Here is a 19,963-nt window from a genome sequence, read left to right on the forward strand (position 1 = left end):
ATGAGGTGGGGTCTGTTTGGAGGAGATGGTCACTGGGGGTGTGATTGAAAGGGTATAGCTCCTTCCCCGGCTCCTCTCTTTTCTCTTCATAATGACCAGTGCAGCTTTCTCCCGCTCTGGCTCTTCTACCATGCCTTTCTGCCTTGGACTGAAAGTGTGAGCCAAAACAAACCTCTCCTTCTTTAAGCTGTGGGTGTTGAGTATGGTGTCTCAGCAACGAAGAAAGTGACCAAGACACTATCTTTATTTTTTCTATCCTTCCTCAGAACCACATGGAGTCCCAGAATTTATTCAGATTACAACCATCTGTTGAGAATGTTGGGCTGTGACTGTTAGGGGCCTCATGATACTTTATGATGCCTTGGGTTTTGCAGTCATTCATTCTTTTTCACTAGAGAAGGAGCTGAACAGAATATGATAGTCTCCTTCCCAGGCCATTGGAGCATAGCACTGTACTTCTTCTGACTAGGTCCTTACCATGTATACAAGGCTGTTTTAGTTCGTTTGTGTTGCTTCAACAAAATAACTGCAACTGGATAATTTTCCTTGTCTTCTTTCTACTGCTTTGTTATTGTTTAATCAAGAATGTCTGTGGTCAAATGTCTCATGCACTCATGGGCAGGAGGCTTTATTTTGGCATACAGTTCTGGGTGTTGGGAAGTTCAAGGGCATGAGGCCTTCATAGGCCTCATGCTGCTTCAGTTAATGGCAGAAAGCAGAAGGGCAAGTGCAGAAGAAACAAAAACAAGAGACCCCCCTCACACTGTAATAATTCATCTTAAGGTAGCTAAACCAGTTCCCAGAAAGTTATGATTCTCTTTTAACAAACCATCTCCTCTTAGAGACTCAGGTCCCAACACTACCACATGGCAGTCAAATTTCAACATGAGTTTCAGAGGGAACAAATCATATTCAAACCACAGGAAACCATATTCACATGACCTGGACCCACTGCCAACATGAATTCTGTTCCATCCACGTGGCCATATTGCTGTTCCTAAGATTCTGAATACACATCTACATCAGGGCTGCTCTGTTTGCCCTTCCTTTTACATGGGATGCCCCTCACTCAGATATCCCCTGGCTCGCCCCTGCATTTTATTCAGTTTTATGCTGTGTGTCACTTCCTAAGAGTGTTCCATGACCAACTGTAATTAATTAGCTTCTCCCATTCTTATCCTCTGCTTTGTTCTGCATTTAATACATTTAATACTGACATTTCATCGAGCACTCTATTTATTCATATATTTACTTGTCTCTACTCATCTGGAACAAAGCTCCCACAGGGAGTTACCTGCTCTACTTGTGGCTGTGCACACAAAGATGCTTAATAAGTATTGCATGAATAAATAAGAAATAATATGAGCCTTATTTCTTAATCACTGTGGCAACTTTTTGAGGTGCAAAACTCAGTACAAGAAAACTACCCAAGAAACAAATACAAGAAATACAGGTATAAGCATCTAGGCTCTTGTAAGACTACAGTGTGATAGGAGGGCTATGGAGGAGGGAGAAATGTATGACTATCTGGATTTTCTATGACATGCTTACAATTTGACTGAAATTCAAAATAATGTGGGTGCATCCCAAATTGAGAAATAATAGTGTCATCTACTATTTATTTAGTGCATTACTGTGTACACAGCAGTGTTTCCACATTTTTCTTTGATAATATATGTGGAAACTGATATAAAAATCTGAATTTACAAAATACAACAATTAAAGGATATCTGTTCGCATTACAAAAGAATTCTTTGCAGTACAAAAGGATTAGCAGTGGGGTTGCTTTAAATAGCATCTCTCTCAGTGCATGAAAGTGTTTATTTATAGATCATTAACTACTTGACCAAGATGCCTCAGGGTAGAGCAGCTTAAAGACAACTGGTCAGGAGGCCATACTAGTGGAAGATCAATTAAACTGAAGACAAAGTGTCTTTGAAATGATACATTAAATCAATGGGAAAGAGGATTCATGTACCCAAATTTGTTTTATCTTGGCAGGGAGCACATGCATTGGCTGAACGGCACACCTGTGTGTTCTCATTCATGACAAACCAAAGTGGATGCATTTAGTCTACATGGCTAAACTCTGATATGTCCAGGGTCATGGCTATGTTTGACTTCCTTTTGGTTGTACTTTAATTAAGAGGTAAAATTATTAAAGTGGCAGATGTTTCTAGCCTGAGGACCTAGGGCCGGTTCTATCAAGCAGATGGTCCCAAGCAAGAGAGTATCCTTTAATGAAGAAACATTTGCAATTCATGAGCATTCATGATGTCCATTTCTTTCACCCTCCAATGTTCTGCTTGTCAGGGGTCCCATTGTGTGGTCTGGGAGCATGATGAATTAGGAAAACCCCTTCTGGTGGGGATACAGTCTCGTGCTGATGAAAATTAAAAGTATTATCTCCCAGAAGGTAAAGAGGTTCAGCTCTCTAGTATGGGGACTTCTTCTGTCCTTGTCTTATCAGCCTGCTGATCTGGTGAGTGTCATCATCTATGTCACAAGCCCTGAGCCCTTCCTAGCTTATGATTTGGCCCCAGGATCTAAAGCTGTGAAAGAACTAACTTGCTTCTACATTCGGTCCCTGAATTGTTCACCTTGGGCTCATTTTGACCTTTTGTCAGGAGGACCAGCAGGGGGGAGCCCAGGAAAGGCTATTATCTTCAGGCAAAATATTCTAGCCAAATACTAGACACTTTTAATTCTGCCTTTATTGTCCAGAGTAACTAAGGGCAGATATCACACACACACACACACACACACACACACACACACACACACACACATCTTCGTGTTACTGAACCTTAATTTTTATGTATTCAGTAATCTGAGAAAGAGGATAATATCTCACAAAAGAACAGTGAGAATCAAATGAAATAAATAAACAGGACATTACTTAAAGTAATATTTATGTTAATTTATATTATACAAAAGTCACTGGTGATACAAAGCCAGCATATTATGCCACAGACTATATCCAACAACAGGAAAACATGTTGGTCATAGAAACGTTATGGAATAAAGCCAGAAGCAACAAAAATGATGGCTTTACACTAATTTGTTGGATTTGATGTTTTATCCCTTTTTAAAAGACTAACTCTGTAAGTGACAGCCAATTGTTTATACAGTATGGAAGAAGTTTGAGGGGCTATAAGTCCAAGGTCTTCTTTGAACAATGCCCCAGTGGGGAATTGTATGAGCCTCCTCTGCATTCTGTCCAAAGGTCCTGTGTCTCAGCTGTCTGTGACCTGATAAACCACCAGATGAATCAGTTCACTCTAAGGAATTAATAAGTACAGGATCTGCGTTAAGTAGAGGGGGCTCATTCCCTTCTTTCTTTAACATTAACATGGCTCTAATGTACAGTATGCCATTGACTTAATAAAAACTTCTCAAGAAAAAGAAATCTACTCATTAAATATATAACCAACTGTGGAAATATATTAACTTTAAAAGTGTTAACATGCAAAAATATATGTATTTTTAAAAAGAAAATGGTATAAAATGGACTTTCACCAAGTCTGAGGATTGGAAATGCGGTGTTTTTCAGTCTGTTATTTTAATCTGACACTGAGGAAACTTGGAAGTACTTTTGAGTCAGAAGTCCTTGAACTCTAATTAGTCCTATTAGCTATCCTTAATGGCCAGGCTAAATTCTAGGATGCAAGCTTGGGTTTCAGATGTTCCCACTGACCAAGTTAGAACTTGAATGTCATATTTCTTAAGGGTACTGAATGAGTGGGTATTAAATATTTCTCTGTGACTGTTCTATATCAAAATTATCACTCAAGTCCTTTGGCTTCACAAAGGTGTTCAGGGTTCTGAGCCATGCTGGACTCTGGGTGGGAAACTATTGATTGGGAAGGATCTTTAACTCCAATCCTGGAGCTATTGCTCTCTGAATCATCGTACTGCCTGCTTTCTTCCCAGCCCATAGGTAAAAGGTTTTAGGAAGAAATATATATATATATATATGTATATATATATATTTTTTTTTTCTTTCTGAGACTTTTTATTTAACTTCAAGTATTTTAAATTAAGTGGAATGACATTAGGAAAAAAAGTAAACCAAAACAGATAAAAGAATTTTAATATTTTCTTTAAATGAATATAAGCAAAACATTATTAATATGCAATCAATATAAAATACAGTCATGGATCACTTAATGACATGATTAAGTCATGAAACACACTGTTAGGTAATTTTGTCATGTGAACATCGTAGATGGTACTTCCACCAACCTGGATGGTATATCCCATTACATACTGAGGGATATGGTCTATGTCTCTCAGGGTCATGATGAATAAAACAACACATGATTAAGACAAGCACAAGAGAAAAGGATACACTCAAGAGATGCAGTAAACATGAGACATACGAGGTTGCTGATAAGCAAACATTTTTCTTTATAAGTAGAGAGTACATTCAGAATAACGATCGAAAGTATAGGAAATACATAAGCCAGGAACACAGTCATTTATTATCACTATCAAATTTTACACACTGTACATAAATGCACATTGTTTTATATAACTGGCAGTGCAGTCACACAAATATATTATAAACCCATGATTAATGCACGTGCTACAACATTATGACAACTATGACATCACTGGGCCATAGAGATTCTTCAGCTCCATTCTAACCTTATGGAACTACCATTGTATATGTGTCTGTCATTGACCAAAATGGGATTATGTGGCATATGACTGTGTATTAGTGATGTATAATGTATTTTTTTGTACTAACTCTTCAAATCCTAATGTCATTTCACTTCATTTAAAATACACAAAGTTAAATAAAATATATATAGAACCCTGAACACCTTTCCTCTTTTTCATTTGTCAGTGCAAGGTTGTCAACTGTCCCTTTTTGGGAGGTATATTCGGAAATTATATCCTTGCTATTTATACGGTTATCTTTTTGAATGAAGTGATAATGATAGTAAAAGATCATTTTAGGAAAAATTCTATCTGGAAAAATAAGACAGAACAATTGCAACAATAATTATTCCTAATGGGTTCAGTATTCCTTCTCCACCTCTTCTGTTTACACTCTCATTAAGTTTCTGACAGCTTCTAAAGGTTCACTGTCAATGTGCTCTTCTCCTCCATTCTGAGTAGTGAATAATTGGGACTCAGAGTAACATTTTCTTGTGGGAGCTACTATTCTTTTTCTTTTCTTATTTTAGATTTCCATTTCCCATGTATGCCTCTGTATTCCTATATATGTATTCATATAATTCTTCTGATTTATTTTATATATTTTAGTTCTAGAATTTCTATTTGAATTTAAAAATTAATATTATTATTCTACTGAAAGTTAATGTTTTTTCATTCATTGTAATTATATTTTAATTTACCTCCTAAGGCAGATTTATAAATTGTTTAAAATCCTAACTGAAATTCTCCATCTCTCCACTGATAGTTTTGTTTCTTGAGAATGGGTCACATTCTCTCTCTCTCTCTATGTCTCTCTCTCTCTCTCTCTCACACCATTGTCAAATATTTCTGAAATGTGTACTGGGCATTATAGATGTTATATTGTGGAGTCTGTGCATTCTTTTTTAGTCTTCTTCAGAGGAATAATTTTTATCAGGCAATTACTTTGATTGAACAAAAACGAAAATTATGTTTCCTTTGCAGCAGCTCAAATTCCACTTTAGTTATCCTTAGCTAAGCTGCTTGGAATCTGTTCTACATACATGTAATTAGAGAATTACCCAGAAATTCTGTTTAACTACAGACACAGGACTTAGGTCTCCCTACTTGAGTTCTATCCTTTCTAAGTTTCCTTCCTCATTTTCCAGAGCTTGTGCTCTCCTCAAACTCTCTTATGGTTCTTTGGCCAAACAACACAAACAAAGAAATAAACAACAATAACACAAGCAGGTTTTTCCAAAAGTTGCTATGTGATGAAGATTGGACTGCCCTCAGCCTAGAATTGTGAAGATACCAGATGTTGTTTCCATCTCTCAAGTGTCAAGTCCCTTCCAGAATCTGCCTACTGTTAGTCTCTCTCTAGCACTTTTAAGTAGATTGCTTTTTAAATTATTAATTTTAATTGTTAAAAAGTTGTGCACAATTTATAGTTATAATTTGTAGGGTATTTGGCCCAATAGGAACATACTCAGCCATATCAGAAATGAAAAGCATTCTGATAGTTACATAGTATGCAGAATTGGTGTTCTTAATTTCAAACAATGAAGCTCATTTTTGTAAATTCAGCATGAAATAAATATATTGATCATAATTAATGTATGAGCTTTCTAAGGCTATCATAATAAAATGCCACAAACAGCAGATATTTACTTTCTTACAATTTTGGAGGCTAAAAGTCCAAGATCAAAGTGTCAGCAGATTCAGTTTCTTTTGAGTCTTCTCTCCTTGGGTCGCAGATGGCCACCTTCTTGCTTTGACCTTACTTGATGTTTTGTGTCTGTGTACATGTCTAAAGGACTCAAGAGGATGTACTATTTCAAAATATGCCAAAGTGATATAGTGAGTATTTTAAACTGAAGACATTAGAGAAACTGTAGTTGCAGCAAGGGCCGTTGAGGCTACCTTTATAAGTAGCTGGGCATAAAAACCCCTCCAGAAGCTGGCTTCCCTGAATTAGGGTGAAAATGTAGCTTTTACCCCTACAGCTTGGTAACTGGAGCCTCAAAGGGCCTGACTAAATAACCTCATTATCTTTCACTAACTTCACATTTCTCCATCTATCTCTTGGAGAATTCCATAGAATTTACTACCCTAGTCCAGAGATCCATTTCTTTACAAATTCATTGTTCTTTGTCTAAACAGTATAAAAGCATTTTTGCTTTGCCCATTTCTTCAGATTTCACTTTCTTGCAGAGATCCCCACACACATGTAAAATCAATAAAACATGTATGCTTTCCCCCTGTCAACCTGTCTTGTGTTAATTGGGTTTCAGGATCCAAGCAAAGAGTTCACCTAAGAACTAAGGGGGGCTAGACTACATGTACCTGTTGTCTTCTCCAGTTATAAGGGGACCAGTTGGTCTCCACCCTAAAGACCTCATTTTTACCTTAGTTGCCTCTTTAAAGGACCTGTTTCTAAATACAATCACATTCTGAGGCACTGCAGGTGAAAATTTCAATCTGTAAGTTTGGGCAGGCATGCAACAATCAGGTACCTAAGTTCTCCTAGACAGCTTAAAGGAAATTGAGGCAGTGACAACTACCAGTTTTAAACCACATGAGAGTTCCATGGAGACAGTATTTCTACCATAACTGAGCATAGAGGATTTAATTTGTTTCTTGAAGTTGAGCATTGACTACATCAAAGCCAGTGTAGTTTTTGAAAGTTAGATTGGTGTATCTATCAATGGGTTTCCATTGGTTCCTGCACTTTTGCCACATGAATTCCCAAAGTCTTCTGTATAGTGGACCTCAGAAATTCACAGGGATTATGTTCCTAAAGCACCCACGAATTGTGAAAAACCACAAATTTCAGGTATGGTCAGAAAAATGCCTTTAAATGCCAATTTTTATAATTTCAACTCTAAATATGCTATGTCTCCTGCAGTTATACAATTTAATTTAATAAAATATTGTATTAATAAAGCCTTAGAAAGTGCAGGGTAGGGGCCGGGGATTTAGCTCAGTGGTTTCACCGCCTGCTGCACAAGGACCTGAGTTGGATCCCTCGGCACCAAAACCAAACCAAACCAAACCAAAACAAAACAAAACAAAAAAGAAAGTGCAGGGTGTTTTGGTAGCAACTGAGGGATCTTAGGGCTTTAAGAAGAACAATACCGCCAACACTCCAGGTAGCTACAGGAGGTAGAGCAACCTGTTATGATGCAGGAATGCTGCTACATTTGCTAGAGATAGGTTACAGGGAAGCATCCAATTAGCAAGAACTGAATAACCCTCTCAGATTGGATACTTGTAAACCTTCCGCTTTTCAGGGGTTTCTGTGAACAATTATTAGTTAGGTTCTAAGGAAAAGTCTGGACTGAGGCCACAAATTGAACGTAACTTCCTGAGAGCATACTATATATAAATCTTATTGGTGAATGAGGGTCATATACCTGTGCCCCAGTGACAAGAAGGTGTACCAGAGTGAATTTTTCACTTCTACGTAGGGAAGCAAAGACTAAAATGATGCAGATGTCCATTAACATAAAAAAGTATACAGTTCCTCTGTGGCCAAATATAACAAAAAATATTGTGCTTCCTGGAGCAATTGCATAACAACAAAATTAGTTTAGAGTTTTAGACAAATTTTTGGATGTGAGACAGATTTTCATTATTATGTTGGTAACTTCTAAATGTGTAATAAAAGTAAAAGAATATTCTTAAACAATTTCATGCTAATAATTTAAAATAATTAAAATATGGATGGTTTTTCTAGGAAATATGTTACCTCACTTAAGAAGCATAATAAAGAATCTACCATGAGAAAAAGTTTAAACATTGGTCAAAGAACTGTCTCATCCCTAAAATATTAGACCACGAGGACATTAGGGATTAGTTCTTTGACCTTCAAAGAAAAGACATTTTTTTTTGCAACATTTACTATTTTCCAGAGCATAGATTAAAAACAGAAGACTTTCTAGTTCATTTTGCTAAGTGAGACTAGCCAGTTGCCAGCTTCCCAGGAGGCAATAGTTGTCACATTCATATAGGTAATAAAGGTGTGGGAAGCGGCTGAAAGGCTGGGACAGACCTGTTACCAACCTGAGGCCTGAAGGGGCGAGGGAAAGGTGATTGTGAGAACCTAGAAGAAAGGCTGGGCAGGAGCTGCAATATTTGTTCCTGGGACTCAAACAGCTTCTATTGACCTTGCAGAAAAGAGGCTGGGACACTAGATGGCTTTACCTCATTCTCCATCTACCTTCCAATATCTTCTTGGGTTACTCACTGGCCAAACCCAACCAGAATCCATAGGTCAATGGAGTCTGTTGATGTTGTCCACGGGAATTGGCCTCCAAGGATAGAGAGCAGGAGGAGAAAAGTGGAGGATGGCTCTGGATAGGTAAATGGAAGTCCAATTGCACATCACAACACAATATGCCTTGAGTACAATCTGCAAAGATAGCACAAAATACACATAGAGAACAATTTAACCTATGAGCATAGATTTAACCTATGAGTATAGATATCAAAATAACATATTAGCAAATAATGTTCAGAACAGTTATGAAGTTTTGGTACTGAATTGGATGTTTCCCCAATTCCTTATGCTTTTCTAGGAAACTTGTTTTCAATTCTTTAGGTTTCAGGGGAAATTCCTGTCCTCTCCATCCCCCTTTCATTCTCTTCCCCACTGGAGCAGAAATAACATGCTCAACTGATGAGTGTTAGAGACAACACTAGGCCTACTGAATCTATTTTTGGACCAGCTTGTCCACCGAACTCCATCACAAAGTCTCTTTTGTGTCTCCATCTTACTAGGAAGGTCCTTAAACTTCAAGCTGGGCCATTGATCAGAGTAACAAATGATTGAACCTGGGGCACAGAATTAGCAAGCCTGTGTGGCTCTACATCCAGACTTTATCATTCAGTATAGGTTTTATCAGTAGCCAGAATAATATTTATCTCCATCTGACTCTCATGTCTTATTCATTCTGAATCTGAGAAGGGAAGAATGTACACAGTGTTAATTTGCTGGCTTTAGGAATTGCTAACACCATTTACCTCTAATTCTTCTTTCTCTAGTATTAAAGGAAAAAAATTACTTGCTGACATTTGTTAAAGTACAGTAAGGAAGACTTTATTCAGGACAATGGAGAGAGGTATTAGGGACCACTGGAATGGAAATTTGCTGTGAGGAAGAGACTGGGATCAACTCCAAATACACCAAGAGCATGGGCAGGTGGGAATTTATAGCCACGGAGCAGGGCGGGGGTCAGTGCATGGAAAATTACTAAGACAAAATGGCAAGGGAAAGGGAGATCCTCAATAAACCAATCTACCAGGAGTCTTGCTGAAGGTAGGCCGGGATGACTGCCATGAATAGAGGATGGTCGAATCGGTTGCTACTATCTGCATTCAGTTGCCTACCTTCCATCAAGACTACGAGGAAAGTCTGTAAAAAAATGGAAAAATGAGTTTGTTCAATTTGGCCAAATTGGGAGGGGAGCTAGTTTGACCTGCTTCAAGTAGATAGAAATACTTCAGTTTATAGAAAGGACAGAACAAAAGCCAGGAAATACGTGTATGTTGATTTAGCCAGGCTTCAGCCCACCAGAGGGTCCATGATATACTGGCTCTTCCTTGGCACCAAGGCTAGAGGGTGAAAGTTTCTGCTATTACTATGAGGAAGCTGGAGAAATAGCTTATTTTTAACAAAAACCTAATTTTTAAAGATCCATTTTAATCTCTTGGTTAGATGACCAGATGTCACCTGAGATAAGAGGAATGAGGAACCTGATCAGATATTAAAGGTGATCAGATATTGAGAGTGAGGGGCTCTTGCTAAAGTGACTAAAGTGGATCTTATAAAGAACTTCAGCTCTAGTAGAAGTTTCAGGAGTTTAAAATTTGGCTAAGCAAATAATCTTTGTCACTAACCACTACCACTATTATCATCACCAAAAGCCACACAGACACTGGGTATTAATAGAGATATAAATACTGACTTCTTGGTAGGGAAGAATTAGACTTGCTTCATTGGTTTTTGAGCTCTGAATCATACTTTCATCAGTTTACAATTAAAATATAGAATTAAAAGCCATGGGTCTTCCTGCAATGGAAGGGCAGCAATCTGAAGGAATGAATGTTCTGTCAGACACTTTGGGTTTTGCTACTGGCCTTGGCTCTGGATCTTACAGTAGGGGCTCATATTTGGACAACAGGGCACCTCTGGCTGTCACTGTTGTCTATGAATGGGCTTTGGGCAGTGTCCAGTCAAGTCTAGGGAAGCTGAAAGCCACTTGCCATCTGTCCTTCCTGGAGCTCCAGTGTGTGATGGTGACCTGTCAGAGATAGAGGTGCTCTTTTCCCCATAATCTGTATCTCTCAGGAGCACTTCCTGTCTCAGGATGCATCACAGCATGTGAGGCAAGAAATAAACATTCTTGCAGGTCTTAAAGGGGCTGTAACAAGCAGATGAAGACAAGAAAGACATGGAAGGTAAAAACGAGGACACACACAGTGACAAACACTTTCAAAGCATGTTCTTATAGCAGCATTATTGGCATTATAGATGAGGAGGTAACCCAAGAAAATAAAAAATTTATCCCTGAAAACAAGGCTGTGGAGTGGAAGAAAGGGCATTCATGCTCAGGCTTTCTGCTTCCCAGCCGTCCCATCCTCTTTCCATCTCCCTGGGCTGTGGGTGTGTAATGGCTCTGGTCATGATGAATGTCAATGAACTTTTAATGAGGTCTTAATCAAGTGCTTCATTACTGGACTCTCAGGGAGCAGAGCAATGGCCTTTAGGAGACAAAAGCCCATATTCAAGCCAAAAGTGCTTGGGAGAGTTTACAGGTTCTGCTTCCTTTCAAGGACATCTCCGTTCGCCTTTTCACCCTTTCCTCCCACTGCCCTGCAGACCTGGAAGCAAACAAAAAGAAGCCCTCAGATCTACTTTGCATTACCTCTGGACCGCCTGCCCTTGGTCTCAGTCCTAATGAAGTAACTTAACACATTCCCTCTGAAAAGTTGCATTTCATTTGCATATGTTTAGTTGTTCCCAAAGTCCCTACTTCCTAAGGCTGATGTGGGCCTCATAAAACCACAGGAAGCCACATTTGTCTTCCCTTTCTTCTTTTCCCCTCTTTCCTAGCCCAGCTACCCTGTTTTACTTGTTAGGCCAATCTAACAACAAAGTTTAGCCTCTGGCAGATTTTCCATACAACTGAAAGGCAGATTCATGTGCCTTCATTTAGAGCTGCTAACTTAGTTTGACAATCCCAGCTTGACTTCATTTTTACTGTATTTTCTCCCTCAAAGACTGAAATGTGGATGTGCTCAAATGGTGCAGCTGTTAGATTAAAGGACATTCTCAATAAGCTCTTGATTTTTTTCAATCAGTTTACTCAAATAATGCAGACCTGTCATAGCATCACATCTAGGTGCTAAGATCATACTAGAGGAAAATTATTACTGAAGTTTGAGGCATTACATGGTCATTCATTTAAGATGTCTTGAATGTGGAATGCTGAAAACAGCCAACTTCAGATATTCCAATATTTATTCTAAGTACACAGCACTCACATAGAATGAGCTGGGGACCCAACTATTTCATTCCTTGAGGGTTTTGTGAACAATAATATGTTAAAAACATGGCTATAGATAGCTACTGTAGGTAGCATGAGTAGAATTAAGAATATCTACTTATTAAAAGGCTAGTAGAAAGTAGTCTGTAATTTAAATACATGGCTCCAGTGCATTCCATATTGCTCATATTCACTCTTCTAAATTCATGTCTAAGGCAACTGTAACAAAAGACAAATTAATGAGAAAATCAAGCAAATTTGTTTGATGTGAGTTTTACATGTCAAGAGAGCTTCACAAGGAAATGAAAGCTCAAAGAAACAGTTAAACCTGTGTGTTTTAATATGAGGTTTGGTGAAAAGTGGAAAGCTATGCACAAGGCATGAGCTCCCCGAGATAATCTGGACAAATTTAGAAAGGCCTGCTCATTCAGATGCTCTGTCCCTTCGTCTTTGTCGATGAGGCTGATGTTCCTTTCCTGTGAGTGTGGGGAGGGCAGTTCTTATTACAGGGGAAGCTTGTGACCTGCTTCTGTGGAAGGACAGAAAATCCTTTACAGATTTTATGATCTACCTCTGGGAGAAGGCAAGGAAATTTCCTGCGTCAGTTGTTTTCTCAAGCTCCTTCATCTTAAATATTAAATAGGTCAAGGTGTCATATTTTGGAGAAGATTGCCTTGAATGCCTCAAAATAAGATGTAAAGTGTATGTAAACCAAGTCATCTTATTTGATCTGAGAGTTAAGACTCCTGAATTGCTATATAGGATGCGTTTCACTGCACAGTGATTGATGTAACTTTGCTTTTGGAGACCGAAACATTGGATCAGTGTGGCTCAAGAGAGCTGATTATATGCATCTCTTTCCAACTTGAGTTCTGTGGCTTTATATGGGTAATTTGAAATGAACCATGATAGAAGAATTTATACCAAGGAAATTGGTCAATGTATACATCAGGGCTTCTCACCTCCCTTAGAAGGGGTGAGTTCCCAGGTTTACTAGATCACCACTTGATATGCTGCACATCTGACTTCACTTTTCCACCAAACCACTTGGATTAATTTCTCCATTCTTATTGCTTTTCTTTCTTTTCTCAGTTTAGGTAGGAATTGAGTGATTTTTAATTTATTCAGTATCTACCCTGTGTAAGGCTGTTCTGAATACTACGGAGAATTCTGTAGCAACACAGACAATGCCATCAGCCAGTATAAGTTAGTTAACTATAGTATGAGTTGGAATGAAATGAATGGAATAGGAGAACTCCCTGTCTGGAACTGTGAAGGCTTGGACATTTCCACAAAAAGGGTAGCATATGAATTGTTCTTTGAAGAACAGAGTAAGATTTCAAATAGATGATAAGGGGAAAGAGGGAGGGCATTTACTACAGGGAATAGTAAGAACAAAGTAGCAGATCTTTCAAATGACAGTGCTGCATGTTCTGGGAGGGGTGGGACACAATTTGGTCATTTGAGGCCAAGGTACTTTGTAATTCATGAAGGGCAGTGGTGAGGTCACATTTTGCAGAATTTTCAACACAGTATTCATTTTTAGAAAAATTTAAAAACCACTTCCTCATCATCTATAGAGCTATTTTAAAATATTAAAGCATTAATTTAATGATCATTGTATGCATCAGGTTCCAAGTTGTCTAGCATAAGACACTCTGACAATTTGATTTAACTTTACAAAACTCATTAGCTTCATTAACATACGCTGAAAAACAAAAGAAAAAAGAATAGGGACAAATTTAGCCCTTCATTACTTTTAACGGACAATCCTCGCAAGAAGAATCCTGTACACTTTTGCATATGATGGTGTTTAAGGTACATATCTATAAGCAACGTATTTGGCAGTAGGACACTGGCTAAAAGGGCATATATATTTAAAACCCTCATTGATATGGTCATAGTTCCCTCCAGGAAGTCGCAGAAATTTATTTATACCCTATCCTATCTCATGAGAATTCTTCTTTATTCACACTCTATTCAGTATATAGTGTTAGCAATATTTAGAAATGCCAATCTGAACAGCAAAAATTATATTTTCATTTCTCTAATTGTGAACTAAATAAATCATTTTAATATGATAACTGGGCATTGTATTTCTTATTTTCCATGAACTGCTTGTCCTTTGTTCATTATTCCGTTTGTTCACCTTTTGCTATTGATTTGTATAAATGCTTGGCAAATGAAGGGCTTTAACTGTCTAGCTCTTGCATTCCTCTTACTTTTTCCAGTTTGTTGTTTGTCTCTAATTTTGTTTATGATCTTATTTTTCTGATAACACAGAGATTTTTAAGAACCCTTTTTGATCAAACTAATCAATATGTTTCTTTATGGGTTTAGAATTTGTGAATTGTTTAGAAAAAACATAAAGATTATAAATCATTTCTTTCTTTCTTATGGAAAATGGATGGCTTTATTACCTTTTAAAAATACTTAAGTGTCTCCTTTTTAAGAATTAATAATGTGTATCTATTTCGATAGCAAGTTTGTGACAGATTCATCCATTTAATTAGTATTTATTTAAAACTTAATTTTATACACAGAAAGATGGGTAAAACACATTTTTGCCCAAATAACTTTCATTCTGGTAGTGAGACATAATTAATTGTTAACTATATGTATCATATATTATTTAGTTATAAATCATAATTATATTACGGATATCATTCATCAAAACCTAGGGAGCCCTCAATGCCAATATGTACTATATGTAAGCATACAAAATAGAATCCACTCATCAAAAAACTAGGGAGCCCTCCCACAGAGGGAGGAAATCTATTTTAAAACAGAGCCTCTGTCTAAAGGTGACTTTAAAGTAGTCAGGACGTGTGGAAGCAGCTCAGGAGCTAACACTCTCAGAGACTTAGAAGCAGGCGGACTGTAGTCCTGTAGAGTTTGTGATGGTTCAGCTGCCAATTACTTGATTCCCTAGGGATCTGGTACATTCTTTTCATGTTCAGATGACTTTGAGAAACTTATTTCTTCCTTATAAGAAATTGTTTAGTGAGGCATGGAGAATGTTGACGAGGGTGGACACTCTCATAGAACTGTAAGGAATCTCAGAGAATTATAAATGTCTTAGCTATTTTCTTGTTGCTGAGACAAAAATACCTGAAATCCACAAGTTAAAGGAGTAGAGGTTTATTTTGGCTCATAGTTTGTAAAGGATTCAGTCCATTATTAGCTGGCTCCAAGGCAGGGGCAGCATGGCAGGCAGGCACGGAGAGGACAAACAGCTCATGGCATGGCAGGTAGAAAGCAGCAAGTGCTCAAGGTGGGATGGATATATATATATATATATAGTGTATATATGTGTATATATATATGTATATATATATTCTTCAGGCCATAGGCCATACCCTCAATGACTCAACCCTTGCTACCAGGCTTCCCCTTCCAACATCACACCCACCTATAAACCTATAAACTACCAGTGGATTAATCCAGTATCACACATCCACGATCCAGTCACTTCCCAAAAGCCCTACCTATGAGGCTTGGGGAGGGGGACATCTAAACATAGGCCATAACAATAAAGAATGTCCAGGGAATTATCCTTAAGAGAAACAGCTAAGAGATTCTGAACTTAGGAGAAATACCTGAAATCTCTAGAGCTATAAACATATTTAGGGATGTATTTGGTCTCAGAAAGTTCAGTGTTTCTCAAAATATTAGCTATAACAGCCAAAAATCCAAAACCTATGGACCAATGCTGGCCTTATCCAGAGGATATGTTCTATACTTAAGAAGCATGGCCTGAGATTACATTTATGATCTCAAGAGGTGAATATCCATGGCTTCATTTTCAAGAAGGAAAAACTGAAGGTCAGAGAAGTTAAATAACTCACCCAATATGAAATCTCAGCTCCACTCTTCTGGTTCAGTCTTGCCAGGCTGCCATTTCCCATTACCAACTCCTTCCCCTGGACCAGCTCCAGTCTCCAGATTATCTGGAGGCAGTGTTATTCAGAATTATATTAATCTTTAATTTTTATACTTTTCTCTAAATACTAAAAAGCTGTGACTCCATCTGAACAGTTTCAGTGATCTGCAAACGTGAGGGAAGATGTGCTTGAGCCAAAGACCTTCTTATGTAGTTCTTTGCCTGTCCTTACAGCCAGGTTTACAGCTCAACCTCATCTGCTCCTTGTGTGGTGGTAGTGGTTGAGCACTTGCCCTCCAAACCACAGGGAAGAACAGCTGCTGCCTGCTACTTGCTGAGAGATGGCCCATTTTGGGGGACTACTGGAAGAGCAGACCAAGGCAAAGCCCAGCTGCATTCTGCCCCAGTCCCAGGACTATCTCAGGAGCTCTCTGAGTATTGGGCTCCTTCCACCCTGCCTGCTTCTCATTCTTCTCCTCCTTACAGTCAATCCATAAATAAAGTTGACTTCATAGAAGAAGGGATAGTGGAAAAACTATTCTTACAGGCTTCTTCTCTCTTGCATTATTGCAAAGTGTCTAGCTCATACATATTTGTTCTCTAAATGCAGTGAAGCTGTACATGTGTGAATATGTGTGTGTGTGTGTGTGTGTGTGTGTGTGTAGAGGAGGAAGGATAGTCAGTGGGCTAAATGGTAAGATGATACAGGGAAAATTCAAATGTAATGCTGATAACATAAGCATTAAAAAAGAAAAAAACAATAATCATTTGGTTGGACTGTGTAAAGTTAAGATTTACTAGGTGCATAATTAGGGTCTACTGAATGGTCATTTAACAACGCATCCCCCAGTTCCTGGGACCTACTTCCTACAGCAGGGCTGAACATGGTACCTCCTGAATACTTTCCTGTGGCTGAGAGAGCATATGGCCAATCCTGGCAGATGGAATGAGGAGAAGTCTGTTGGAAGCTTCAGAAGTATTCTCAGAAGAGACATTTAGGTGCAAGTATCCCTCTTTTCAGTAGAGGGTCAAAGCTGATACACTGAAGATGGGCACTGGTGTAGAAAAATAAAAAGAGCTTGAGTCTTTGTTGCCAGTGTTGAGCCAGCTTTGAAAATGTCCTGCTTCTGGACTTCTGGTTATTTCAAGCAAAAAATGGTCTTAATTTTTCAGCCACTTTTGATAGTTTCTGGAGAAAGTAACCTCACTGAACACTCACATGAACAAATGCCCATTTCGGACTCACATACGAAAAATTATGTATATCATACATGCAGTTTAACTGGTACATTTTGGAAGAGACATTGAAATCTATTCACAAATGGTCTGCTTCTGCTTTACTGAAAATGATTATTAATTCAACTTGTAAAGTGGGCAAATGTATTCATGTAAGGTATATTTTCATTTATACTCTGTATTTCCATGCTTACAGATTAAATTTCCCGGAGTTCTAGAAGATGCTGGAGTGCTAGAGCCACTGTAGACAGCCAAGTGGGCTTGCGTACATCACTGTGCAGCTTGGAGATTCTATGAGTCAGTGAGGGATTTTTAAAAGGTGTTTTTATGAGCTAATTCAAATGAGATTCATGAATGTTGGTTGCATTATAAAAGCCTGGATGGCTTTGAGAAATGGTGAAGTATGTGTGAAAGGCATAGGGCCTGGCAAGGTGTCATTCCAACATAGATCCTACTAGCATTAGTTTATAATAAGCAAGTTATAAGAACAGTTCTTAATTGCTCTTTCTGAAGACCTTTCCCTGCTCCACATTTTCAAGGGAAACAAGCAGTCATGGATTTTAGCAGGATTCTCCTTTTTTCTTTCCTCTGGAATCTCTTTATATCCTGTATCACTATCACTTCAGCCAGTGAAATCTGACTCTTTGCTCAGACACAGAAAACAAAGTGGATCAAAATTTATTTGTCAAATTATTTTTAAGCAAACTTCAACCCAAGGTTTGTGAGGATTTTATTCGAATGCATGCAGTACCAGATATCTCCACACGGTGGCGGGTATGACCACAAAATATGACAATGAATGGGCTTGTGGCCGCCAGTACTGAGTGAAGATTTATAGGAGATGTAATCTTTCTGCTTTGCACAGTCAGTTTGATATTTAAGATATACAATTTCCTATATTCTTGAACAAGCCTAGTTCTACTTTAACATAGGAAAGAGTCTAAAAAATGGCCTTAGGAAATGAGAGTGCAAGCCCAAAAAAAACAGGCAGCAGCCTAGTGTGGAAACAGGAACCAGCCAAGAGGCCAGCGGCTCAGGATCTGCTTGTCTTGGCAACACTAAAGTCCCTTTAGAGCTCTGAACTTCATTGTCTTTTCAGAGGTGTAAAGAGAGGGGCATATGTTATTGGTCAGCTGTCAAATCCCCCTACCTGAGATCCTTCAATTTATGGTGAGAAGGTTATTTGCTCAGTCTTGATGTGAGGTAAGGGTCTGAGACAATATCACGGTAGAAGGAAAGGAAAAGAAAAATTGTAAAAGATTTTTCATTCAGGATACTTGAGGATAAATAGATGTCACGTTTCTTTATTTATTTAAAGTCAAATCAAACCAGACCTCCAGGAGTCAAAGCTTCCAGGGAGGAGAAAGCTTACCAGAGGATCATTCTTTCATGGGGGACTTATTCTTGGAAAACGAGTAAAAATTGACTCTCCATTGTGCTTTCCACAATAGTGTAAAGTCACTTAATCTCCCTGCAGCAAGGAGATGCAACAAAACAAACAAACAAACATTGATTCTGCTTAGTGCCCAAAAGCTGTTGAGCCACAATTATGGGCGGAATGGTTAGGTTTAGCCATATTCATTAAAAAAAAATACAGAAGTGAGAGGGGAACTGCATTTGGAGGGATGTGGATACCGTATTCGTGCACTCACTTCATCCATTCCTTCCTCACTTTTTCAGATTAGAGTTGCCTATCCTGTATTCCCAGTATCAAACCATGATCAGTGCTTACTATCCATTAGCTAGTGGCATTGGGCAGGTTAATAAATTCCTTTAAACCTCAATTTACACATCAGTGTAATGAGAATGATAGATTCTACCAGTGAGTTAGTGTAAGAAATGATATAAATATTTTAAGTAAAAGGCATGTAGAATGAAGTATTAAATAGAATGCTTGTAGAATGATAAAAAGGATGTAAAAACAAGAAACTACATAAATATTGTAATAAAGGAAAGAAATATCAGATGCTTAGCACAGTAGAGAGCATTAAATGCTACCTGGTGGTATAATTATTAATATTTCCAGAGCTCCCATTTATTGTGGGAGGCAAGAGTATGAACTGCTAGAGGAGAGACGTACACAAAGACAGAGCATCTGAGAGAGATTTAGGGGCAGCCTTGGAAGGAAATAGGTTTAGGAATTTGTCAGTACCCCCTCCCCCAGGATGTAGATGAAATAAAGAGTACTATCCATCCATCCATCCATCCATCTGCTGTAGAGGAAGCAGTGCAGGCAAAACTAGAGGTGTAGTGGGAGGATCAACGTGTTTTATATGCATTTTCATGCACTGAGATAACAGCCCAAAGGCATTCGGTTATACAAATAATACCATTTACATGGAAGCCAGAGGTGGGCCAAGCTGGAGAGTGTGTGTGTGGTGTGTGTGTGCATGTGCGTAGGTGGATGAACATTCATGGTCCTGTCTGGCCCTAAGGAAAATGAGTTTACTTCTCTGTCAACATGAAGCCTTGCAGCTGGTTTTGCTGAATTTTTCACTTGGTTAATGATGTTTGGATATCAGAGAGAAACAAGTTAAAAGAGATGGATGGGCAGTTCCTCTCCCCTGCCTTATCTCAGGAGCTGTCTTCCAGCGACAGGCTCAGATGCACCTGCTGTCTGGGAGAGGTTCTCTGTGGAGATGGACTGGGG

At 38.4% G+C, this 19,963-nt stretch overlaps 1 protein-coding gene across 1 annotated transcript in view; it reads left to right on the top strand.

The window, feature by feature from the left end:
• Positions 1 to 19,963, top strand: part of LOC110346938 (endogenous retrovirus group K member 7 Gag polyprotein-like) — a 194,818-nt gene that overhangs the window by 15,347 nt on the left and 159,508 nt on the right. The window contains exon 1 of the mRNA XM_087204392.1: positions 1 to 19,963. This exon is cut by the window's left edge and continues 15,347 nt beyond it; it is cut by the window's right edge and continues 11,798 nt beyond it. The gene's annotated coding sequence lies outside the window, so the exon portion shown is untranslated.

Source organism: Heterocephalus glaber, unplaced genomic scaffold, assembly GCF_053883595.1.
Source record: "Heterocephalus glaber isolate CG9 unplaced genomic scaffold, H.glaber_assembly_v1.0 deba00000474, whole genome shotgun sequence".
In the NCBI taxonomy this organism is placed as follows: Eukaryota; Metazoa; Chordata; class Mammalia; order Rodentia; family Bathyergidae; genus Heterocephalus; species Heterocephalus glaber.